The sequence below is a fragment of the Microcaecilia unicolor genome, chromosome 7, assembly GCF_901765095.1.
Source record: "Microcaecilia unicolor chromosome 7, aMicUni1.1, whole genome shotgun sequence".
Classification (NCBI taxonomy): Eukaryota; Metazoa; Chordata; class Amphibia; order Gymnophiona; family Siphonopidae; genus Microcaecilia; species Microcaecilia unicolor.
Genome location: NC_044037.1, coordinates 213,777,913 through 213,804,119, shown reverse-complemented (window position 1 = coordinate 213,804,119; position 26,207 = coordinate 213,777,913). Strand labels below are relative to the sequence as shown.

The 26,207-nt window shown below is 42.8% G+C and overlaps 1 protein-coding gene and 1 pseudogene across 2 annotated transcripts in view; one reads left to right on the top strand and one right to left on the bottom strand.

Moving 5' to 3' along the window:
* The window catches only part of PDE1A (phosphodiesterase 1A), a 595,639-nt gene that overhangs the window by 408,306 nt on the left and 161,126 nt on the right, over nucleotides 1-26,207 (bottom strand). The gene's annotated exons all lie outside the window — the stretch shown is intronic.
* On the top strand, nucleotides 25,662-25,820 carry LOC115475216 (annotated as a pseudogene).

The window sequence follows — 26,207 nt, the reverse complement described above, 5'->3', positions numbered from 1 at the left end:
AGCGTGCGCCAAAAAAAATCACTGTGGCTTAGTAAAAGGCCCTATCTATGAGCAATGGAGCAGTGAGCAGAAAGAAAAAGAAGTCCTTTTCCTCCTGTACTGAAAAATAGAAGAAATCCATATTTTCAAAGCTAATATATTTCATTCTCTAAATACTGAAAATAACTTTTGGTACATTTGTTGTTTGATCATTTCATTTTCCCAGTTGAGTTGGTCTTGATCTTGCTTTATCACTTTGTCTTGTTAGTTTTCTATTGAATCCATTTCAAGGTCTCCTTTCTATTTTCTGTTTCTTTACTCTCCCTGTCTTCTTCTCTTCCTCACTCTCCCTGTCTTCTTCTCTTCCTCTTTTAAATCTCTCTCTGATGTTGGAACTTCTATTTCATTTTTTTCTACATTTCTCCATTTATCTGACTATTGATAGATTTTATGCTTTATGTTTATATTTATGCTTATTTAGACTTGATATACCGCCTTTCACAACAAATCAAAGCGGTGTACAATAACAAAACACCAATAAGAAAAGTGCCAATTTTTAATAGGACAGAAGGGCACACTTCCCTGTAATTTATCCAGTTGCAAACTATGCCAAAACATTTCACAGGACCCCACAGTCATCCACAAAGGAAAGATATTCAACATAAAGGAATCTTTCACTTGCTCATCTTCCAATGTGGTATATATCATTCAGTGTAAAAAATGTAACGAAGGATGCTATATTGGAGAAACAGGCCAGATGCTTAAGACAAGATTCAATTTACATAGACATCACATGAACAATACTGGTGCCAGTAGGGCTCCCACCCCTGTTGGTCAGCATTTTACAGGACCAGGACACTGTACCAATGACTTCACAGTGAGAATCCTGAAAGGTAACTTTAAAACCATACAAGAACGTAAGACCTTTGAAGTCAGAATGATTGAATATTTTAACACCCAACAGAAAGGACTTAACAAAGATCTGAGGTTCCTAGCCCATTATAAACCATAAAGTTGTATTTCTCTGTTGATCACCCCACCCCTCACCTATCCACACCCATCCTGTTAGACTATCAATGATATGCTTCGAAGTCCCCATGCAGGCAAGGAGCCAGAGAGGGAGATGAAGAACCCGGACTGGACTCCTAGCTGCAATCGGGGAAGACATGGGTGTAAGCTGGCAGGTTGTGTAGAGTGGCTGCCACTAGGTGGAAAGAGAGTTGGGAAACCCTGTGTGCAGGAGCTCCTCATTAGGCTCATGCTCAACTCAGCTGGTATGGGTGTGGGGAAGCTAATGGAAGGAGAATGATTGGTTGTGGTAGCTGAAGCCAGGGATTGATTAGGCAGGTGGGAAGGAGTCCCAGCAGTTGAGTTCAGTTCAGGAGAGAGAAGCAGAAGGAAAGAAGTATTTGCAGGCTGAAAATCCTTGGGCAGGGAGGTCCCTTAAGTACAGAAGCAGGCTGAAATTCCTTGGGTGAGAGGAAGTCCCAAAAGTATTGAATTCACTGTGAAGCTGGTGCAGGGGAAAACCCTTGGATAGAAGGAGTCCCTAAAATATTGAACTCTCCTGAAGGTAAAGAGGATAGAAGGTAGAAAATGCTGCTTGGTGACTGAACTGTGATGATGAACTGAAAGAACTGTTTGTCTTGGGAATTGAATTACTGTTTATTGTGCACTGGATAAAGAGCCCAGACTGGAACCTGTAAGCCTGTATTGAATCCTGGTATGTGCTATGCTGCTGTTGGAACTGTGTACTAGAAACCTGCATGGAATAAAAGTCCTTAAGATTGAAGTTACTGGTGGACATCTATTTCTTCCTTGTACCGGGAGCCTGTGGCTGGAGGAGATTGTTCTATCCTTGGCTGCATAAGAGAGGTACCTGGTTACAACATGGATGGAGGGGAGGCGAGAGAGAAGAAATACTGAACATGGATGGGGAGGGCGGAGAAATACTGGACATGGATGAAGGGGAGGGAAGAGATAGGAAGGAGATGTACATGGAGGGGGGAATTACTGGACAAGGATGCAAAAGATGGGAGAGAGGAGAAATGCTAGACACGGATAGAGGGGATGGAAGACAAAAGAAGATGCACATGGATGATGAGGGAAAACGCATATGGATGGAGAAAGTAGGCAAAAGCTGGATCCACTCTATACCTCCTCCAGTCAAGTTCTCAGGGGACCCAGCTTTTACTTATGGATGTAGTGCAATAAATAAAGAAGAAAGGAGGAAAGTAAAGAAATAAATGGACAGGAAGCCCTGGAAAAAGAGTTAAGAGAACAGGTAGACAGCAGCAGAATCAAAGACAGGGACCAATATGATCAGAAAAACAAAGTCACCAGACAATGAAGGTAGAAAAAAAAACATTTTATTTTTATTCTAGTGTTTGGAATATGTCCAGTTTGATAATTTACATCTGCTGTCTCATTTTGCACTGTATAAGAAGAAACATGTTTCTTTCTGTTTTCAAAAAAAAGGAGAGAGTAATCCACCTAAGTGGATGAACACTAACTCCCACATAAATATAACAACACAGAGAGAGTGGGAAGTGGACCAATGACTCCAGGAGAACGGGAGATAAGATTTCAAAGAACCACTTTATTCAATGAATAAAGTGGTTCTTTGAAATCTTATCTCCCGTTCACTTCCCACTCTTTCTGTTTTCCTCATATTGTGCTGCATGCAGAGTCTAGCTTCTTAGGATTTCAGGTTAATTTTTGCCTGTAGAGGGGCTATCTCTGTTCTGCATGTGTGACTGCAAGGCCAAGTGTCTGAATAGGGATCTGTTTGTTAGGTTCTGAGATTTTGATAACATATTGTGTTTCAGATTTGGCAAGACTGTTCTCCCAATTCCTGGTCTGTATGTTAAATTGGTTTGTGTCATTTTGGGTATACTGGAGCTGTAACATCTTACAGAAATTATTTATAATGAAAAAAAAAATCACAAGTTATTTTTCTTCTCCTATACTGGTGTAATATTTTCAATGATGCCCGTTTATATGCGCCATGGCTGGTAAAAGGGAATGTGGTTAATGTGGGTGTGGCTAACAGGGGAGGAGCCATAGATAGTGACCCCCACCCCTATGGTTACCCATAATGAGTACCAGCACCTTTTCTCCTGTTAGAAAAAAGTACTGCTTAGAAGCCTTTTAGTGCAGTGTGTTAAGAAGTTTACACATGAATTGGCATTCATTTTACCACACAAGCACAGTAATTTTCTGTGGTGGCATGACAGCAGATGCTAATTCAAGCACTATTTATATGCTGTGTTAGAGACTGGGCTAGCCAGGTTACGGGCAGAAAATGGGTGTGAACTATACACTACAGATAATTTAGTTTATTTAGTTTAGTTTATTTAAATTTGATATTCCATCCTTCAGTACAATCAGAGCGGTGTACAATAAATCAGTAAAATAAGAAATACAGAAAGGAACTCCATAGCACAATAAAAGACAAGGAAGAAATGAGGGATCCAGGACAGTCAAGAGAACAGAATGTGTTCCAGGACAAACAACTCAGTCGAGAGAACAGAATGTGTTCCAGGACAAACAACTCCAACAACTCATCAAGGAGTAGAAAAAGAGGGGAAAGAGAACTGAAACAAGGGAAGGACTGTTCAGATTGAAAGCTTATAGGGAGGGTGTTCCAAAGGGAGGGGGCACCACATAAAATGCAGAATGATGGGTTAATTCTAAATGGAAGAACTGCAGAGGGGCGGGGCCAAGTGAGATGAAAGGCCAGAACTAAGGACCCTAGTGGGAGTGCATGGGGAAATAAAAGCTGAGAGATATGAAGGGATACATGAGTGAAGGACTTTATGTGCTAAGACTTTTGAACTGGATGCAGTGAGAGAGTGAGAGTCAATGATGGGCAGCAAACAGAGGGGTAACATGATCTGACTGGTGAGCATGTCAAAATGAACAGTTTGGAGACACTTAAGGGAAACCTTAGGGGGCACAGAATAGAGGACATTAAATAATCCAAGTGAGAGGACATTAAGGAGCAAAGGAGAGTCATACAGGAAGAGGTAGGTACAAATGGAGAAAATAAACTCGAGGAAAAAATTAGTGCAGGATACTTACTATACATTGTCATTTTTCCAGTTATCATGTTGCATTTACCACTTCTTCATGAGGAGCTGTAAGTGCATCCAGGCTCATTACAAACACATGTAAGAAACATTTTACTGCAGTAACTGCAGAGGATATGCTGGGTAACCCCCACCCTTACCATAAAACCTTTGCACTTACCATGCATTAAATTTGCTGTTAAAGTACAAACCTTACAACACTTTAGAAAAGAGCCCAATGACTAGAATAAGGAGAAATGTTGAATATTATAAAAGTTTTAATTCAGTCTATGTTAATATATTTCATTAAGTTTTATAGAATAATTGCTTCAATTGTTTTATGGTAATTTAATTCATATGCATATTAAATAGAAATTGGCAATTTAATTTATATGCATATAAATAGAAATCTACTGGAAAATACTCAGTGCATTTATTTTGTATGTGTTAGCATAACATTATAGCACTCAGACGTGAAGATAGGATGAAATGATTTCATACTACAGTAGCTGTGAGATCCACATTTTTAAAAATAATCATTATTTTTCACAACTATACACTCATATATATGGTACATGTGTAATACACTGTTATATTTGAGCCCTGTGTGGAAGGGATCCAGCATAGAGAGCATCATGAGTCCATCACACACTGGAGAATCTCCTGATTCATGGAGTACCAGTGTGGATTGGAGCTGATGAATTGCTATTTAAGGGAGGACAGTGCTTTGTAAACTTGTCCTTGGTTGCCTGTATCTAAGAAGTTCATTACCCTCACCAAGAGACCCGCTGGCGCTGAAGAGGGGTACCTGCCAAGAACCTTGAGAAAGGAGCAGGATTTAAGCTTTGCTGTTAATCGCTTGAGAAGTCAACCTGCGGGCTGGAGATTGGGGAGTCTCACCGCAACTCAGGCTTAAGGGTAGGATGCTGTCTGCCCGCAGCTGATGATTCCTTCCAAAGTGAAGCCCTGAAAGGCTTGGACAGTGAAAGTTGGATCCAGGTCTCCACTGATGGTGACTTATAGCTTGGGAAATTGATTATGGAATACCAATCGGTTTCAGGTCAGGCAAAAGGGGTTGTGTATGAGTGTATAGCCCAATAAGGAAAAACTAAGTGCTCTTGTGATTTTATAAGATCAGAGTTGAGTACCATCTGAGTTGTGTGCTGTGGATTTCCATAACCTTTGTTACAGAGTTCTTGTTCAATATAGTTCTGTTGTTTTCTTTGACTCTCCTGACTACTGTGTGGTTCCTGCGTGTGATCTGGAGGGACCCTGGTATAAGTAGTGCATCACTCAGTCTCCTCAACCCCAGGCTTCGCTCACAGAGTCCACTTCATGAGTGTGAAAACCTGCTTCTGAGTGAGAGGAGCGGGTTACACATGCAGGGCACTACATGGATCGACACTTTTGCCTATTCTGTTGATTCGGTCAATGGATACTAAGTTCTACATCTACATGGATGACATGCAGCTACTCTTACCCATCAAACCAGACTTACCTGCAGCCCTGAATAAACTGACTACCTGATTAACAGCAATTCAAAAATGGACTAAAAACAGCAAACTTTGCCTGAACACAAATAAAAGTGAGGTCCTGTGGGTCCGTAACAAAAACTGTTACCTGACATCAAAATCCCTTTTGGGAACGCCTCCTTAAATCATAGGTCAGGAACCTTAAGGTACAGCTTGACTGAACACTTATGCTGATTCCCCCAAATTCAAACTTTCAGGAGTTGCCTCTATCATCTGTGACAACTACACTGTGTCTTTCCATACATCAAGAAGGCAAATCTTGTCACAGTGGTTCATGCCATGATAACATCATGGATTACTGTAATGCACTCTAAAGGGTGCAAACCCTTTGTAGTAATTGTTACTACAAAGGGTTTACACCAGCTCCAATTAATACAGAATGCTGTAGCATAACCGAAAGAAGGTTGTAAGTGATGTGATCACATCACACTATTTCTTCAAAAACTTCACTGGTACCAGTACAATACAAGGCTAAATTTAATGTGCTCTGTCTGATATTCAAGGCCCTTAAAAGAAATGTGTCATAGTACTTGAAGAACAGACTCTCCCTCTACAGACCTCCAAGGCCAGTAAGATCCTACTAAGTAGTATCCCTAATTGCACCCTCTCCAAAGGACATCATATTATATGACACCCATCAATAAGCCTTCTCGAGAGTAGCCCCCTCAACGAAACGCTTCGCTCAAATCAAGATTATCTCTACTTCAGGAAACAGGTGAAAGCTTGCAAGCCTTTAATGGAAGAAGCAACTAACTAGTTAATCATGCACAATACGACTAACACTGGCTGCACATACCGTAGCAGGATTTGTTATCCATTCTAACTCAAGTTATGATCATTTTCTTGCACCTTTTCTCACTTCATGTGCCAGTTTCTCTCTCTTCTTTTCTGTATGACTTCAGTAATTCTATCTTTTTTTATGTACCTCTGCTGCTTACACCCTATGGGGCTTGTTTTCCAAAAACGACTAAAAAGTGGCATAAAGCAGCATTTAGACGTTTTTCTTACAAAAACTTCCAAATCAGTACTTTCAAAACCTGTTTTGCAGACATTTATCTATGCAATTCGTCTGTGGTTCATCCAAATCACAAGGGGGCATGTCAGGGGCGAGATTAGGCGTTCCTAACACTTGGACATTTTACAGCCCTAATGGAACAAAACAAAAATGTCTAGGGCCGAAACGTCAATGTTTTGGTCTAGATCTGTTTTTAGATCAAATAACGTACATAAAGGTGCACTACTCCCCCAGCGGTCACTGACCCCCCTCCTACACTCCCAAAAGTGTGAATAAAAATATGACTCACCAGCCTCTATGACAGCTTCAGATATTATGGACAGGTCTATTAGAGCAGCAAGCAGATCCCTGGAGTAGTCTAGTGATCGGTGCAGTTCACTGTAAGGTGGACCCAAGCCCATACCACCCCCTACCTGTTACACTTTGTGGTGGAAATCGTAAGCCCTCCCAAACTCACCAGAAACCAACTGTACTCACATATAGGTGACCCTTCACCAAAAGGGATATTGTAGTGGTGTACAGTTGAGGCATTGGGTTTTGGGGGGCTCAGCGGGCAAGATAAGAGAGCAATGGTGAGATGTGTACTTGGGAGCATTTACCACTATGCCGCCTAGGGTGCTCCATTGCTCTCCTGGGATGTCTGGGGGACCAGTCTACTAAAACTTCTGGCCCTTCCTATATTTATTTATTTATAGCATTTCTATCCCACATTTTCCCACCACGGGCAGGCCCAATGTGGCTTACATCAGTCTGAAAAGGCATACATCAATCCAGCACAAACAATCAAGTACATGGAAGTAGGAGAGATCAGTGAGTAATTACAGAGAAGGGGAAGGAGTAATAGAGTTGATGATGTTGTTAAGATAGTTATATCCCAATGGCTTGATTTTCTATGTTTTTCAGTTAGATTTTTTTTTTTTCAAAAATGGACCAAAAATATAAATGTTTTGAGCACAAAACATCTAGAAAAATGGCTATATTCCCCACTAGAGTTTTGGACATTTTGAGCAAAAGTTCAAAGTTGGACTTAGATGCCATATTGAAAATGCCTCTCCACATTGTCTCTTAAGCTGTTTCAAAGCAGATTGTTTTGAGATTGTAGACAACATACTGTGGCATACTATATAGTGACAATTGAATATTTTTACTGCTATAATTAGCAATATCTGGCTTATTCTTAATGTACTGTGGCTTAATTTTAATGTACTCTGGCTTGGGTGAACATTTTTTTCTCCTAAAGATGGTATAAAAACATAATTAATAGATATATAATTTTTTTGTAAAATGCAGCATATAAATATATATATAAGCTGTCACTGTTCAATGGCATGCCTGCTTTCCAGCTTTACGCTTCCAACTTACACAATTAAGAGGTAATTCTATAACTGTGCACCCAGAGGGCCCCTGGTAGGACCTTATTTTATAAAAGAACATAAATGCTTACTTAGGAGTGGAGGAGTAACCTAATGATTAAAGCAGTGAGCTGAAAACCTGGGAAAGTGGGGTCAATTCCTGCTACCTGGTTACCACCAGGTTAGCGCGGGAGCCCGTATCACCACCTCAATGGGTGGCAGTATGGGCTCCCCCATCGCATGGCCATGTGGTAAGAGTTCTCTTACTGCATGACCATGTGTGCTGGGGGCTTTTTTCCCCGCTGCGGTAAAAAGGGCCCTGGCACATGGGAAAAAGGGCCCCCACTGCCAGGACAAGGCCCTTTTTCCCACAGCTTGATAAAAGGCCTCTAAATTGCTTTGAATATTGAACCCATAATGTCTTATCATTAGGACCTTGCCTGTTCTGAACTGCATCATTATTTTCAATGCTGTTTCTAGCATGGACATTGCAAACAATTTGAGTTCAAACCTAAACCTGGCAGATCTCAGTCTTTTCCCAAACTCTGGTAGACAATCCATGCAAGTATTGCATACCAGATCCAACCATTTCCATTAACATTCTTAAAGATCGCAAGTGAATTTCTTTGGATCAGTCAATTCATGAGATTCACTTTGGGATTTTAAAGATGAAATATTATTGAACCAGCTTTGTAGTTTGCAAAGTTTTAAAAAAATAAGTTGGGTAGATACTGAAAGGGGTTTAAACAGGCAGGAGAGACTCCTGCCCTCTTAAACCTTAATTAGTGGGTCATCCATGAATAGTCAGTGGTATTTAATTTCACAGTACTGCTGAATATTCCCTCTGTGGCCTTACGTGATTAGTGCTGGGGCAGTCCATGAGTAGAGATGGGAAAAGTTGGCAGTTATATGGCACTGGACATGTTAAGTGCCAGTGCCACCAGCTAACCGGGAAAATAGGACTGTACAAAAGACAGTTCTGTCTTTGCCCAGTTAGCTATGTGGTTATCGGCACTTATATTGGTGGGCACCCACATAACTTCTGGTCTGCAGCTGACTGAATATTCAATGCCAGTGTCTGGACATAGCCCCAGTATTGAACATTTGGGTTAGATTCAGTTCACTGTGGCTCTAAAACCACTGTCTGCTGAATATTGAGGGGGGAGGTATTCCTTTTTCCCATTAACCCACTGAGCCCTTTTAAGATCCAGGGCATCAATCCTGTTTCAAAAGAGATTTTTACAACTGTATTTGGGAATCCAAAAGGCAAACATCTGTGAAATGTAACAGATTTTATAGTATGTAAATGTGATCCTGGGTCTTCACTATATCATTATCTACTGTATAGGAAGAATCAAGGCAGTGTCTTCTATCCATAAATTATTCAGGGTGAAACATCAATTTCAAATTCGACTTTCCAAGAGAGCTTATTTTGATTTTGAAGCAAAACTTGGTTAGTATTAATCCAATAATATGACAAATGCTAATTCAGGCAAATGCACGAAATGATTTGTTTCCAGATCCCTGCTTTTAGCACCATTTAAACCATATCTTTTCATAAACTGATATAGTGTAACCCATTCATAAACCTGTTGATGTTTCTGAATATATTTACAGTTCTATAAGAGATTTCCAAACTAAAAGGTATTAAAGATAAAATGACATACTGGATAAAAGTGCTGTTTAGGGATTAGGCTGGGAATTGAGAATCGGTAATTTTTATGTGAAGGATATTACTTATTGCTCTCCTGCTCTATAAACTTCTGCAAGTCACTGTGATTTCTTACGTTTCTCCTGGTGCAATATACTGTAATTGTGAAGGATATTGTGAAAAATGTCATATATTTTAAGAGACTGCCTCTGTCATATGTCTATGGGAATTCTCTGGAAACTGAACCCTGACATTTAAAATTGAAATGTGCATGTTTATTTATTTTGATTACTAATATTAGTACCAGTTGCACAGTGGATGAGCCACTCTCTGCGAGTCACAGGGCTGCCAATCAAATGCCAGGAAAGGAGGCAAAAATTCAGTAGAAGTCAAGAAGCTTGGTATTAATGGGCTACAATTTTTCAGAAGCCAACTGAGCTAATGCCAGCAGATCAGTGGTAGCCAGATACCATCCAACAGTATCATGGGTCCAAACTAACTTGGGGGTTCTTTTACTAAGGTGTGCTAACAATTTCTGCACGCTAAATACCATGCAGCCCATTGTATTCCTATGGGCTGCATGCCACTTAACGCATACTACACAACATGGCAAGGAAGCAAAAAGAAAGGCAAAGAAAACCAGGGGCGTAGCCAGACTTCGGCGGGAGGGGGGTCCAGAGCCCGAGGTGAGGGGGCACATTTTAGCCCCCCCACGTCACCATTGCCGATACCCCCTCCCACCGCCAGCACCACCACCACCAACTTTGACCCCCCCCCCCGCCGCCGACCCTCTCGACCCCCCCCCCCACCCGCTCGCCCGCTGACGCCTAACTTTGCTGGCGGGGGACCCCAACCCCTGCCAGCTGAAGACTTTTTCCTTCCTTTGGTTTCTGAGTCTGACGTCCTGCACTCACAGAAACAGAACAAAGCCATGTGATCTGCAGGACTTCGCTCTGTTTCTGTGAGTTTGACATCCTGCACGTTGTACGTGCAGGATGTCAGACTCAGAAACCAAATGAAGGAAGAAGACTTCGGCTAGCGGGGGTTGGGGTCCCCCGCCAGCAAAGGTAGCAGACAGTGACGGCGGGTTGGCGGCGGGAGGGGGGATTGAGAGGGTCATCGGCAGGTGGGTCCAGGGCGAAATCTACGGGGGCCCAGGCCCCCGTGGCCCCATAGTAGCTACGCTCCTGAAGAAAACTACCTTAGGTAAAACAATATCCTAGAAGCCATTCCCACCGATTTTGTCTTTACTAATGTATAGGGTTGGCGTTAGTAGTTGCGAGGTCCCGTGTGGACCAGTTTGATAGGGCCCCACCCCACCCAGGATTGACAACCTGCCTCATCGTGATACCCCCTCCCCATGATGGATCCCCCCAGCTGATACTCAGTTTTCATAAAACTGAGCATACATAGAGGATTTCTGCACTCCCACTCATGCTCAGTTTTTCACACAGGTGCGAAAACTAAGCATGTGCGGGTGGTGGGACTGGGACAGTGGCAGCAGCTCATGGGAAGCGCCACTGAACACCAGGCTGCAGATGCAGAAACACTTCCACAGGCAGGGTGCAGGGCCCCTTGGCCATGTGCAGCCACCCCATTGCCTCTTCTTAAGGCCAGCTCTGCTAATATAGACATGAATAATTAGGAAGATTGAATTAATTGGTCTTTTTTTGCCATCATCTACTACTCTATTACCATGCAAGGACTTTTTACTAAGCAACACTAAAAAGTGGCCAGTGCTATCCCCAGCATGGGTCTTTCCTGCCCGCTGAGGCCACTTTTAGCATGGCAGCAAAATGACCCCATTTTACAATTTTCCTATTAATGGCCACACACTAATTTCCCCATTAGCTCATGGCCATTAGCACAAGAGCCCTTACTGCCACTTATTTTGTAGGTGGTAAGGGCTCACACGCTAACCAAATGCTAATTGGTTAGCACACAACGATGTAGCTGCACTTACTGATTAACATGGAACATACCTATTCTCTACCCCAGACATGCCTCAGTGCATAAAAAATAAATCCTATTTTTTTAGTGCACACGCCAATCCCCAAACTACCATGGGATGCCTGAGCATTCTGTGCAGTAGTGCTTTTTAACCTGCGGTAAGCACACACTAGTGCTTACTGCAGCTTAGTAAAACGACCCCGTAGCGTGATAGCAGAACAAAGTGAAAGCTGCTCAGTGAAAAAGAGGAATGAGGAAATATATTTTTTCAGTTGTTAAATGAGAGGCTAATACTCAAACGCATATATGTTTTCAGTGGTGGCTCAGCAACCACATAAATTATTATTTTTTAAAATCTCTGAAAATACTGATGGAAAGTGTGACTCTTATACTGAGCTTGAATCTGACCTATTCCTAAGTAGACCACTGAAAAAATTCAAACCAAGTAAATACGTAGATTGTAGTAGAAGCATAACTGACCTGGATGTATCAATTTGTGGCTTGTTCCAGATAATATTCAACTTATCCAAACCCATCCTTGGGTTCTATAAAACATCTAGCTCTTCTTTTTCACAACAGAACAATCCCTCCTTAAGCACTACCATAACAATCTCAATGTATGATTCACTATCCAAACATTTCCAAGTTGATTTACATAACATGAGGAAATAATTGCACAAAAGATCAAGACCACGAAATACAAGTCTCTTTTACATATTACAGATCAACAGAACAAGTGTTTTCTGCCTTCAACAGCTTTGGGCAAGATATTCTACATCGTGGTGGTTAATGATTTAAGAACACTTGTTTAGCACAGAAATTTCATCTTTGTCTTTTGCCAAGAAATCAATCCTCGTAAAGGGCAGAACACAGGCAGGCCAGAATGTGCGCACATAAACCTTAAAATGTATTATTACCTATGGGAGGAGGGCATTTTTATGACTGGTCAGTTTACTGAAAGGTATACATGTATATTCATTTTGAAAATTATCCCAGGACAATTACGTGTGCACATTTACATTTGCTATTTGGTGAACATAATTTTTTCTCTTTATTTTTTTTCCATTTGCATTTTCAAATTTATTACATCAAAGAACACTTGAATTGAATAAAGAGTCATACAATAATTGTATCATAAAAAATAAAAATGAGATAAGAAAGAAAAATACAGACTATTATAGTCCACATTAGAAGGGGCAAGAATTCCACAATACCTAAGAATGAAGATCAAACAAGATTACAAAAGAAACCAGCAAACTAGCACCGGTGTCAGCTAAACGCGTTGTGATTGGCGGAGAGAGACCTGGAGGGGGGCATACATCAAAAGGGGCGTCCAGATAGTTTTTTTATTTGGACGTCCTCGCACATCCCGATGCCAGTGGTGGTAATTTGGTGCAACTCTCACCCCTCATCGCCCCAGAGCCGTGCGTTCCCAGGGAGAAGGGTCTACACAGTCAGCCGCAATCCACCTCCTTTCCAAGGAGTGGGGCGGGCAGGGATCACCGGCTGTACCAGCGGCTGCCAGCTTGCGCTCCAGCCTGCGGCTCTGACAAGTGCTCATCAGGGACATCCTTTGTTGACATCTTTGGCATGTGCAGACCAGCCAGCATAACACTTGGCTGCTCTGCGGCATGCTCGACTGGCCCGACTGGTTTCCGAGGGAATAGAGAATGCAAGTGATCTACAACGAGCAGCTCATTGCATTCTATTTCCTTGATGCATGGCCATTCCCTACCCGATTCGCTATGGAATCGGTAAGGGAACGGCACTTCCGAGGACTTTAGTTGCATCTAGCTCCGAGTGACAACCAATCAAATTGGCACAGCTTAATGGGTAACTAATTCTCCATTACCAGCAGAATCTTTGCCTTCTAAGAAAAACTGCAATTGAGAAGACTCAGAGAAAATATACATATGATTATCAAACAAACAACACATTTACAAGGATATCTAAATTGAAATTTAACTCCCAGATTGATGACTCGTTGAAGGCTGAGGAATTGTTTCCTCCAGGACTGCATAGTTATAAACCAAATCAGGAAATGTAGAACACTTTCGCACCAAGAAAATTCAGATCTTTCGTTTTAAAATAAAGTCTCATTAAAGCATCTTTGTCAAGGTGAAATACAAAAGTCACTAATAAGGTAATCCTTACAGTCACCTGTTCTGTAGATTTTTCAAGGATACCAGTCAGGCCCAGACCAACCGAAGAGACATTGTTTCCTCGGACTGGGAATATAATAAATCCTATGCAATGGAGGGAAACCTTCTTCAGTATATTTAGATACCTCTTCTAAGTATATAAAAAATAATTCTTTCATTTATTTATGAATTTAAATCCCACATTAGCCCGAGTAAAACTCAGGGTCAATATGGCTTACATAACAATTAAAAAAGCATGAACATGTTCAAAATATATTAACAGAAAGTAAAACATATCATATAATGTTAAACCAGTAAAACTTGAGTTAGGAACAGATGTAATTAAATACTATGGGACCCTTTTACAAAGATGCGTAAGGGCCTACCGCCTGGCTAGTGCATGCACCTGGAAGTAATTCTGAGTTTGATGTGCACCAAAACATGCGGTAGAAAATAATTTTCTATTTTCTACTGTGGGGGTGTTCCCGGTGGTAATTGGCAGTTGGCACAATGCTGAATGGTTACCAGCGCATGTAATGCGGGAGCCCTTACCGCTAAGACAATGGGTGGCGTTAAGGGCTCAGGCCTAAATAGATGTGCACTGGTTTTCATTTTGCCACATGTCCATTTCCCGGCCCATAAAACACCCCTTTTTTTCCAGAAGAGCTGGAGAAATGATCCAGCGCGCATCCAATACACACACCCACACTACCGCAGGCCACTTTTTGGTGTGACTTTGTAAAAGGGGCCCCTTTAGTGATTTAAGCCAGATAATTGAGATATGGCGGAAAAAGGGTAAGGGCTAGGATTAGCTGGGATAGACAGGAATAGTGGGAGGTGGAATGAGGTAAAATATTAATGCCATGATTTTATTTGAGAAGAGTGCTTATTTCCTTAAAGGCTAGACTGAAGAAATAAGTTTTCAATTATCGGTGCATTTGATGCTTTTAGGAAAGGATTTCCAAATTTTAGTGTTTTGATATGAAAAGTTCAGGAAATGTAGGATAATATATTCTCTAGATGATTCAGAGGCATTACATAACGATAATTCAATTAGGTTGTTCATGTATATTGAGGCGAACCATATAAAATTTTGTGAATGAAGGTACACAGCTTGAATGATATTCTATCTTTTATTGGCAGCCAATGCAAATCGTACAGAAGGAGGGTTGCTTTAGCGAAGTGTGGTAGTCTGAATTGAGACATGCGGTAGGGTTTTGAGTGGTTTGTAGTTTTTTGAGGAGATTCACTTTGGGTGTTGATGTCAATAACTGAGGAAAAATTAACAGAGGTTCAACTGGTTAGTACAGTTCACAAAGTTTTCTTTCTTTGAAAAAGAATTTTATCTTTGTGTAAGGTATTGTTTTGGTCTCCTCCACTGTTTTTGTGCTTATTTAATATTTTACATGTTGATTTTTTTAATTGCAAACTTGTTATTATATAACAGAATATGCTAAAAAAAAAGGAATATAATCAATAAGAACACAAAAATTGACAACATACTAGCCCACATTATGGAGAACCAAAGGCTAAACAAAAAGTCTCAATTATAAACCCCTTTATACATTAGCAGGCCTGTGAAAAAACAAAACTATAATCCTTATTAACCTGGAAAGAAAACAATTACCAAATAATCGAAAAACAAAACAAAAAAAATCCCTTATTTCCTTTCTTTTTCTTACAAGAAATTTTCCAATGAGTAGGCTCCACAAAGGTATATGAGTTAGTCCCTGATGTTACCAGACATTTGTAGAGAAATTTCAGAAAGAAAAAGGCTCCCACAGCTAAAACACAAGGTTTAAGTTGCTAGAAAGCTTTTTGATGCAACTGGGTAGGTCGAGCAACATCAGGGAACTTCATAATATTCTGTCCAAGCCTTTAGAGTAGATATTTTACAATCTTCTGTATGCAAAGGTACCAATAAAGTTGCTCTCTTAGAAATGGGTTCTTGTGAAGAGTCTAGAAATTTAGATATATCCAGTCTGATCAGTGAATTTAGAACATCACAAGCGCCTTCCTTTTCACTGAGCTTTTCAGATCATTAAGTAAATAAAGTTAGCCACTGTTGAATCTTCATAAACAAGTTGCAATACAGCCTTCACATACATTTTAAAGAGTTCTAATGGTGAAAGGAAATGTGTCACAGGAAAATTTAGAAGCCCCAGGTTCCGAGCTCTCAATGTGTTTTCAAGAAATTCCAGTTGAAGGTGCATAGATAATCTATCCTTAACCATAGCAGCAATTACAGAATTACTTAAGCTTGTCTGTACCTCAACTTTCCCATGCCATTGATCTAAGTTAACATTCTAGTCTCTTGATCACGAAGCTTAGTTACAGATTCCTCCATAAATTTATTAAAATTATTTAAAATATCTTTCAAAGATTTTTCAAGTCTATTAATAGCCATCAAAACATCCTTTAAAAAGACTTCTTGCAGGATATCTGAAACTGGAGAAACAGGTTGCTGAAAATGAAAGAGAGACAGGAGATGGCATCTTTACTACATTGTCAATAAATCTCTCAACTGGAATAGAAGAACTGGAGAGGGAATGCCTGCTGGGATAACTCCCACAGGCTATGTTTGTCGGTAGCAGGCAGTGAGGAGGACACCTTGGAGCATTGTCATCCAGAGAAAGGCCCCCTGGGTTATAACTTGGCATCTTTGCCACAACTTTCTGAGATCCATCAGGCTACATTTGTAGGTAGCAGACAGTGAGGAGAATGCCTTGGAACATCATCATCTGGAGAGAGGCACCTGGGATATAACCTGGAGTCCCTGACACAGCCCATGGCCCATGGCATATGCCCGTGGTCACATGCCTGAAGGGATAAGACCCAAAGGGCAGGCCTCATTTCTTTGGCGAACTGGGGAGTGAGGAGTGTGTCCCTCTGGTCCTCAGAGGGAAGTGTAAAGGAATGAAGAGGAAAACTGCACAGCTTGCTAGTATCAGGGGACTTATGGATTTTCACCTGCAGCAGGCTATGGCACTTCAACCTTCAACGACTATGAGTACACCACCTTCTTCAGAGCTTCTCGCTCTTCCAGGGGTCCTACCCCTCCTTCCACAATTTGGGTTGCTATTATTTTCCATGTTGTAAGTTAATGTAAATAATAGACATTCCTTCTATGTTTCAAGCTTTATAGTAAAATACTTATGGAGTACAGAAATGTAAGATCCTGAACTTAAATCCTCTTTCTTTCTTTGCTAGCAATGTTAAATTTGAACTGCTTTTGAGTACAGCAGAATCATTTCACCAGGATATTACCAATGAACAAAAGACCTCATTGCTTTAATTCCATTTTTTTTTTTTTGCATAATAGCAGCTTCAAGCAGAAAATTGTAGGCTTATGTTGATTTTCAGTGACAAAATATAAAGAAAGGCATCTCTTTAATATGCACTAATCCTGCAACAAAAAGGTCATGGCAGTGAGTTTGTGTTAAATGTTATACTTGTCTATCAATCAAATTACTTAGATTCCACAATGTTCAATTCAAATACCCTTCTTATCTTACCCACAGGAAAGTATTAATGCCCTTTATTTCATAAAGAGTAGCCTTGCTAGTTGTTTCCAGATATTTCAAGCTCATTTTGTTGGAGATGGGTATGTTCGATGTCCTCAGGTTACACATTCTACAAAAGCCTGAAGTGCAAATTATCTGTAAAATGAACTATTTAATACACTAAGGATTCTTCTTAGTTTTCTTGACAGATCAGTTTTATGGCTATTGAAAATATCATTTTAAAGAAACGTATATTAAGACATCCCTATATAAAATGTTTTCAATATGTATCTGTAGGACCATCAGAATGTAGGCTTAGATTGTCCTTGTATATTTATGTATCATAACATAAATAGGCTTCCATACCTATTTTCCTCATCAGTCCAATTTTACTTTTATTCTTTTGTGAATTTTTCAATGTCCAACAATCACAATTATTTCAGTGTCTAACTCAAAAATATCTTCAATATATCCCACAATTTGACAAGTACTTATCATCAAAAGCCTGTTAAAATAAATTGGACAACAATAACTTACAAAGATTCTCCCACTAGTCCAATATAATGCCACGTTTCGCCATTCCAGCTGCATCAGGGACTTTCTAATACTGTGGTAAAAATAATAAATTCAAAAATTCTACAAGGTAACTTTATACCATATATAACTGATCCTATATTCCCATACTTAAAGTATCTCTTCAGCAAATTTCTTCACAGTTCGCTACCATTACAAAATGGTGGTGGCGTTCAAAGCAAGCAGTGAAATATCAGCTGTTTCATAATCAACCAATCAGGCTAGCGAGAACTGATCCAGTTCTTCATTTAATTCATTCAGTATGACAGATTGCAGATCTTAAATCCATCTCTGTTCCTTATTATTCAAAATTCTCTCCAAATTGCCACCCTTCCCTCCTTCATCGGTAATCATATCTAAAATCCACCATTTCAAATCTTGAACAGTTTGCTTCATTAAAAGCCAATGACTTATGATCAGAGCAGTTAATTGCTTTGTCAAAATTCTTGACTTATGTTCATTAAGACAAATCTTTATTTTTCTGCTTGTCCTACCTATATATATTTTATCACAGAGACATTGCAACACATAGACCGCCTGACTAGAGTTGCAAGAAAATTACTTTGAGCTCGGATACTCCATTGAGAGCCCAGCAGTGACCAGGCTTGTCCCTCTATCATAGAGGAGCACCACTGACAGGAACCACAGGCCCTATGCTGAAACTGTTTGTCCTTATACTATTGAGTGTTTGAAGCCTTCAGAAGTTCCCCAATAGTTCTCCCTCTATGTAAGGCCATCACCAGGGGTTCCACTGTAGTTAATAATGAAATAATAATGTACCATAGTTTATGGATAAGACTCGCAATCCCTGATGAGTCTGGAATATGGCAGCATACCAGTGACGTAGCCACAGGTGGGCTCGGGACCACCCATTTCCATCCAAGGCCCACCCAAAAATAGTGGATCTTCTTTTCCATCCCTCACCCCTGCCGTGAAGTGTCTAGGTTAAATTAAGGGTGCCGGCCAGCAGCGATTCACAGAGAACCACTCTGGAGCTTTTCTTCTGCAATGATCCGCCCTCTCGGAAACAGGAAGCTGCATCAGAGAGAGCGGATCATGGCAGAGGGAAGCTCCCGGAGCAGGCCTCTGTGAATCACTGCCGGTTGGTGCCCTTAATTTAAACTAGAAACAGCACAGCGATAGTGAGGGAAGAAAAAGAACCGAATAATGCTGATCCATGGGGCAGGCTGGAAGTGAGTGGCTGTACCTGCAGGGTGGGAGAGGGGTGGCTGGGAGACAGTGGCTACTAGACGTACGCAGCGCTGTGGAAAGGCTGGAAGGAAGGGAGAGAGGTGCTGGACCTGTGGGGGGGGGGGGGCTAGAGGCTGGAGGGAAGGGCTGCAAGGGAGGCTCGAGGGAAGGGAGAGAGGTGCTGTACCAGGGGGAGAGATTAGAGGGAAGGGAGAGAGATGCCAGATCAAGGGGATGAAGGAAGAGTGGAGACAAATGTTTAACCCACAGTGGGATAAAGAGCCAAAATCTGGAAGAGAGAAGGAGAGAAGCTGGATAGGTGGGATCGGAGAGGAGAGAGAGACATTGGTGTGGGTGAAGGAGAAAGGGGAGATACAGAAACAGACGTGAGATGCTGTATGGGGATGGCATATGAACTCAGAGGGGCAATGCCTGACAGAAAGGGGGTGAATATGAGAATAGAGAGGCTATGTTGGAAACTGGGAGGGAGGGGTATATGGACACAGGGGAGAAATACTAGACATAGGGGAGAATAAAAACTCAGAAGGAAAATACCAAACATGGGAGGGCATAGGGACACAAAGGATAATGCTAGACACCAGGGTAGGGGATAGAAGGGTGATGATGGATGGAAAAATTTGAACATAGTGGAGGTACTGGACAAGGAACTATAGGGACACAGAGAAGGGAGATGGATGGTGGACATGGAGAGAGAACCCCTGGTAAGCCTTTCCTCAGCTGAGAGGTGCCCACCTCTACCACCGGCTGCCTTTCAGGTGCTGTGGAGGACTTGCAGCTCATCTGCATATCCTTACAGCCTTCTCCGGGGTGACACCCAGGTCCACCCCGATCCACTCAGGGCCTCCGCTCTAGGTGCGGGCATTTTTCTCTTTACATCTAATCTTTTTCCAGTTGCTAAAGTACCTTAATCATTTATGGCCCCTATTCACATTCTCTTCCTAGCTCTGTCCCTTCCTAATCTTTTCCCTCACCCCCTACCTCTCTCCGCTACAGGAACTCACTTCCCATCCATTGACTTCATCACCTCACCTTCTCTCCTACCCTCTTCCTCCCTCTTGGCTTTTAATCTCCGTCTCTTTCTTCCCTCCATTTTGCCTTCCCCATTCCACCTAAATACCTCTCGCCTTCGACGCCTTCGTGGCCACACCTCTCCTACTCTCCTCCGCTCTCTTTTACTCCTTCTCTTACTCTCAGCTGGTGACATCAATCCCAATCCTGGCCCTCCTCACCAACTATTATCCAAACTCTACAGATCTCACCGTGACCTCTCTAACCTCATCTCTATTCCTCTACTCCCCTCCTCTTCTCTGCCCTTCTCTTGCGCCCTATGGAATGCCCGCTCTATCTGTAACAAACTCGCCTATATCCAGGACCTCTTTATCTCGCGTCACCTCCATCTGCTCGCCATAACAGAACCTGGCTCTGCCCTGATGACTCTGCTTCAGTCGCAGCCCTGTGCCATGGCGGTTATCTATTTTCACATACTCCTCGCCCTGCTGGCCGTGGGGGCGGTGTTGGACTACTTCTCTCTCCCTCCTCCAGATTTCAACCCCTTCTTCCACCTCAATCTCACTGTTTTTCCTCCTTTGAAGTCCACTCTATCCGCCTTTTCTCTCCTCTGCCTCTTCGTATAGCGGTCATTTATCGTCCCCCTAATAAGTCCCTTTCATCCTTTCTCAGTGACTTTGACGCCTGGCTTGCCTTCTTCCATGATCCTTCCTCCCCCTCTCTCATCCTTGGTGACTTTAATATTCCTGCTAATGATCCTTCCAACTCTTATATTTCCAAGTTACTCACTTTAACGTCGTCCTTTAATCTCCAACTATGCTCCACCTCCCCCACTCATCAAAATGGTCACTGTCTTGATCTCATCTTCTCCTCCAACTGTTCACCTTCTAGTTTCCTTGCCTCTGATCATCCCTCCTCTGATCACCATCTTATAACTTTCACACTTAAATCTCCTCCCTCCTAGTCCCGTCCTATCCTATCTAATTTATCTAGGAATCTTCACGATATTGACCCTTCATCTCTATCCTCCCATGTTTCAAACCTCCTCTCTACTGTGGCACCATCCACGTCTGTCAAGACTGTTTCTTCTTACAACAATACTCTATCCTCTGCCTTAGACACTCTTGCACCTTTGATGACCCGCCCTGTAAGGCGTACAAAACCCCAACCTTGGCTGACTTCTAATATCCGCGACCTACGTTCCTGTACCCGCTCCGCCGAACGCCTCTGGCGGAAATCTCGGGCCCTTGCTGATTTCTTACACTTTAAGTTCATGCTGACCTCCTTCCAATCTGCTCTTTTACGTGCCAAACAGGATTATTATATCCAACTGACCAACTCTCTTGGCTCTAATCCTCGACTTCTCTTCACCACATTGAACTCTCTCCTCAAGGTGCCCCCTCCCCCAACTCACCCTTCATTATCTCCTCAGACCCTTGCTGAATTCTTTCACAACAAGGTTCAAAAGATAAACCTTGAATTCTCTACCTCGCCACCTCTCTCCCTCCACTAGTCCGTTCCCCTCTCTCTCCTTCCCCTCATTCCCTTTCCTCCTTTCCTGAAGTTACTATTGAGGAAACTACACTTCTCCTTTCTTCCTCAAATGTACCACCTGTTCCTCTGATCCCATTCCCACCCACCTTCTTAATGCCATCTCTCCTACTCTTATTCCTTTTATCTGTCACATTCTCAACCTCTCACTTTCCACTGCGACTGTCCCTGCTGCCTTTAAACATGCTGTGGTCACACCTCTCCTTAAGAAGCCTTCACTTGACCCTACTTGTCCCTCTAATTACCGACCCATCTCCCTCCTTCCTTTTCTCTCCAAATTACTTGAGCGTGCTGTTCACCGCCGCTGCCTTGATTTTCTCTCCTCACATGCTATTCTTGACCCATTACAATCTGGTTTTCGCCCTCTCCACTCAACCGAAACTGCGCTTACTAAAGTCTCCAATGACCTATTACTGGCTAAATCCAGAGGTCAATATTCCATCCTCATTCTTCTTGATCTTTCCGCTGCTTTTGACACTGTCGATCACAGCATACTTCTCGATACCCTGTCCTCACTTGGATTCCAGGGCTCTGTCCTTTCCTGGTTCTCTTCCTACCTCTCCCTCCGCACCTTTAGTGTTCACTCTGGTGGATCCTCTTCTACTTCTATCCCTCTGCCTGTCGGCGTACCTCAGGGTTCTGTTCTTGGTCCCCTCCTCTTTTCTATCTACACTTCTTCCCTTGGTTCATTAATCTCATCCCATGGCTTTTCCTACCATCTCTATGCTGATGACTCCCAAATCTACCTTTCTACCCCTGATATCTCACCTTGCATCCAAACCAAAGTTTCAGCGTGCTTGTCTGACATTGCTGCCTGGATGTCTCAACGCCACCTGAAATTAAATATGACCAAAACCGAGCTTCTCATTTTCCCCCCCAAACCCACCTCCCCGCTCCCCCCGTTTTCTATTTCTGTTGATGGCTCTCTCATTCTCCCTGTCTCCTCAGCTCGAAACCTTGGGGTCATCTTTGACTCTTCTCTCTCCTTCTCTGCTCATATCCAGCAGACCACCAAAACCTGTCGTTTCTTTCTTTACAACATCCGTAAAATCCGCCCCTTTCTTTCCGAGCACTCTACCAAAACCCTCATCCACACCCTTGTCACCTCTCGTTTAGAGTACTGCAATCAGAATCTTGCTGGCCTCCCACTTAGTCACCTCTCCCCTCTCCAGTCGGTTCAAAACTCTGCTGCCCGTCTCATCTTCTGCCAGGGTCGCTTTACTCATACTACCCCTCTCCTCAAGACCCTTCACTGGCTCCCTATCCATTTTCGCATCCTGTTCAAACTTCTTCTACTAACCTATAAATGTATTCACTCTGCTGCTCCCCAGTATCTCTCCACACTCGTCCTTCCCTACACCCCTTCCCGTGCACTCCGCTCCATGGATAAATCCTTCTTATCTGTTCCCTTCTCCACTACTGCCAACTCCAGACTTCGCGCCTTCTGTCTCGCTGCACCCTACGCCTGGAATAAACTTCCTGAGCCCCTACGTCTTGCCCCTTCCTTGGCCACCTTTAAATCTAGACTGAAAGCCCACCTCTTTAACATTGCTTTTGACTCGTAACCACTTGTAACCACTCGCCTCCACCTACCCTCCTCTCTTCCTTCCCGTTCACATTAATTGATTTGCTTACTTTATTTATTTTTTGTCTATTAGATTGTAAGCTCTTTGAGCAGGGCCTGTCTTTCTTCTATGTTTGTGCAGTGCTGCGTATGCCTTGTAGTGCTATAGAGATGCTAAATAGTAGTAGTAGTAGTAGTAGAGAAGAAATGACAAATAGAGAAGAGAACCTGGTGTGTGAATTAAGAGAAGACATAGGACAACAGACACCAGAGACTAGGACCAAGCTGATTTGAAAAATAAAATAGCCAGACAACACAAGGTAGAAAAATAATTTTCTATTTTGTGATTAGAATATGTCAGATTTGGAATGCACATCTTGCCAGCGCTGGTGTTAGACATGGCTGGAGCCCAGGCCATAAATTTGGGAGGGAACCCCAAAGCCCATCACCATGCTGCACTGCCTTCATCTTCCATCATGCTTGTGGCTCTCTCTGGCCAGGGGACCAAGAGCAATTGCTCTAGTTGCACTCCTCTAACACCATCCCTGGCACGTACTATCTTTATATTTTGCACAGAAGGAAATGCATTTCTTTCTGTTTCTCTGGTATTGTATTACATGTAAGGTCTGGCTTCTTGGGGTTTTGGTTATATTTATGTTTATAATTTGTAGTCAATTATTCTATATTTGGCCTTTTTGTTCTGTGTGTGGGACCAAGGTATTTTGTTAGCATGAATTTTCTATGTAGCCTTTTGTAGTAATTTTGGTTTATTCAGTTTTCCCAGTAGATGTATTGATATTTTAGGGCCCCACTTTAATATGTAGGGCAATGCCTTTTTCATAGATAGGATCCTTGTTTTGGAAGTTAGTGCTGACATCATATATATTTGCTCTAGGTTCTGAGTGACATTTTGTTTTAAAGATTTTTTTATTTACTATATAGTGGCTGTTGAGATTTTGGTGAGTTTTATGGGGAAATGTCCTAACTCTGCTCTGCACCCATTGGGGGAGGGCCAGGGGCATAGGCGTAGTTTGACTGTTTCATTTGGGGGGGCAAAGAATGGGCGGAGCATATTAGCATATCATTTGCATATATACATATGCAAATGAATATGCTAATGTGGAGGAAGGAATTGAAATTTACAGGCAAAATATCACAGATGCACATTTCAAAAAGCTGACACATTTCAATTAATAAATTATGAATAAAATACTTTTATCTACCTTTGTTGTCTGATCATTTAGTTTTTCTATTCGCTTTGGTCCCAGTGTCTTCTGTTTTATGCAGTGTCTTCTTTCCAGTAGGCTTCCCTCTGCTCCCCACCCTCCCAGTCCCATCCATCTCTTGCTCCTTCCCTCTGCTGTGCCTGACCTCTCCCAATCCCATCCATCTCCTGGTCCATCCCTCTGCTCCCCATTCCTCGCAGTCCCATCCATCTCTTGCTCCTTCCCTCTGCTCCCCACCCCTCGCAGTCCCATCCATCTCTTGCTCCTTCCTTCTGCTCCCCACCCCTCCCAGTCCCATCCATCTCTTGCTCCTTCCTTCTGCTCCCCACCCCTCCCAGTCCCATCCATCTCTTGCTCCTTCCCTCTGCTGTGCCTGACCTCTCCCAATCCCATCCATCTCCTGGTCCATCCCTCTGCTCCCCACCCCTCTCAGTCCCATCCATCTCTTGCTCCTTCCTTCTGCTCCCCACCCCTCCCAGTCCCATCCATCTTCTGTTCCTTCCCTCTGCTCACCATCCCTTGGTCCCATCCATCTTCTGCTCCTTCCCTCTGCTGTGCCTGACCTCTCCCAATCCCATCCATCTCCTGGTCCATCCCTCTGCTCCCCACCCCTCACAGTCCCATCCATCTCTTGCTCCTTCCCTCTGCTCCCCACCCCTCCCAGTCCCATCCATCTCTTGCTCCTTCCCTCTGCTCCCCACCCCTCCCAGTACCATCCATCTTCCCTCTGCTCCCCCCCCCCCCGCGAGGTCCAAGATGGTGACTCCGTTTACCCCCTCTCTTTCTCCCTCCCTCCGGCGCAGGCAACAGTCTTCAGCTTTTTCAGCGTTCCTGGCAGTGGTAGCGATGTACATGCTGCCTTCGGTCTGCCCCGGAAGCCTTCTCTTCAAGTTCCTGTTCCCCACCTATGCGAGAACAGGAACTTGAAGAGAAGGCTTCAGGGCAGAGCCGAAGGCAGCGTGTACAACGCTACCGCTGCCAGGAACGCTGGAAAAGACTGCTGCCTGCGGTGGAGGGAGGGAGGGAGGAAGAGAGAGGGGTAAACGGACACGCTCCTCTCCGTCCGCTACTCCGCTTGGCTTCCCTGCCCTCTCTGTCTGCGTCCCGCCTTCCTCTGACGTCAGAGGAAGGCAGGACGCAGACAGAGAGAGCAGGGAAGCCAAGCGGATGGAGAGGAGCGCGTGCGTGCATGTGTTTTTGTTTTTTTTTTAACTAATGGCGCGGCGGCGCCTCGTCGTCATAGGGGGGGGCATTGCCCCCCCCATGCCCCCCCCCCCAGTCTACGCCTATGGCCAGGGGGTTCTGTGGATGCAGAATTTATTTGCCTTTAATACTAGACTATACTTTCTAGGATCATTTCTATAGCGTGTAACTGGAGAGATGTGTTGAAAAGTGTTTGGTGTTGCTATATAGGCTACGTATGTGTGTTAGGGGACAGAGGCTCAATGGAGGTTGAAGAGTGGGAATTCTTTGAGGATTAGGCTGAATCTCCAAAGTCTCCTGTATAATCTGCAAAGCTCCATCTTGAGGGACTTTAATATAACAGGGAAACAACATCTATCGTCACCAACCAATATTCTGGCAATACATTTTCAATTTCCTGGATCACATGCAGAAGTGTCTTGTAGATATGATTTAACTTTCTGAGCTTCTGGTTTCAAAAAAACATCTAAAAACGTTGACAATGGTTCTAAAATTGATTGTTTAGTACATACAATGGGGTGTCCTATGGGTGCTGTCAAGCTTTTATGAATTTTCAGAAGAAAATAAATGTAAAGACGTTCCTTAGATATCAAAAATCCTTGAAATCCAAAATATCAGAGACCAAACACATAAGAGTGCCAGTCGGATCCATCTCCATCTCCTCTGCTCACCCATGT